Source organism: Capsella rubella, unplaced genomic scaffold (genome assembly GCF_000375325.1).
Source record: "Capsella rubella cultivar Monte Gargano unplaced genomic scaffold, Caprub1_0 scaffold_1, whole genome shotgun sequence".
Classification (NCBI taxonomy): domain Eukaryota; kingdom Viridiplantae; phylum Streptophyta; class Magnoliopsida; order Brassicales; family Brassicaceae; genus Capsella; species Capsella rubella.
The window spans coordinates 8,667,065-8,667,355 of NW_006238923.1; positions in this window are offsets into that span (position 1 = coordinate 8,667,065).

Below are 291 nucleotides of genomic sequence, written 5' to 3' on the forward strand. Positions count from 1 at the left end.
GTGACTTCACTAAATTTTTATTGTTTAATTATACTTCTAAATTTCTACAAGAATCAGTTACAAATCATTGTTTCAAATTGTTGTGTTTTATTTATTTATTTATTATTATTAATCATAGGTTGGTGTTTTGATACAACAATATTCGTTGGTATTTATAGTTGAATTCTATCTGTAGATACAATTGGATATGATTCTAATATATACTGTGATTTGTGAAATGTAATTTGAAGCAAGATCGCCCTTAAATTTATATCTTATATTTTGATAAAAGCATAAGATTGATATAACAGA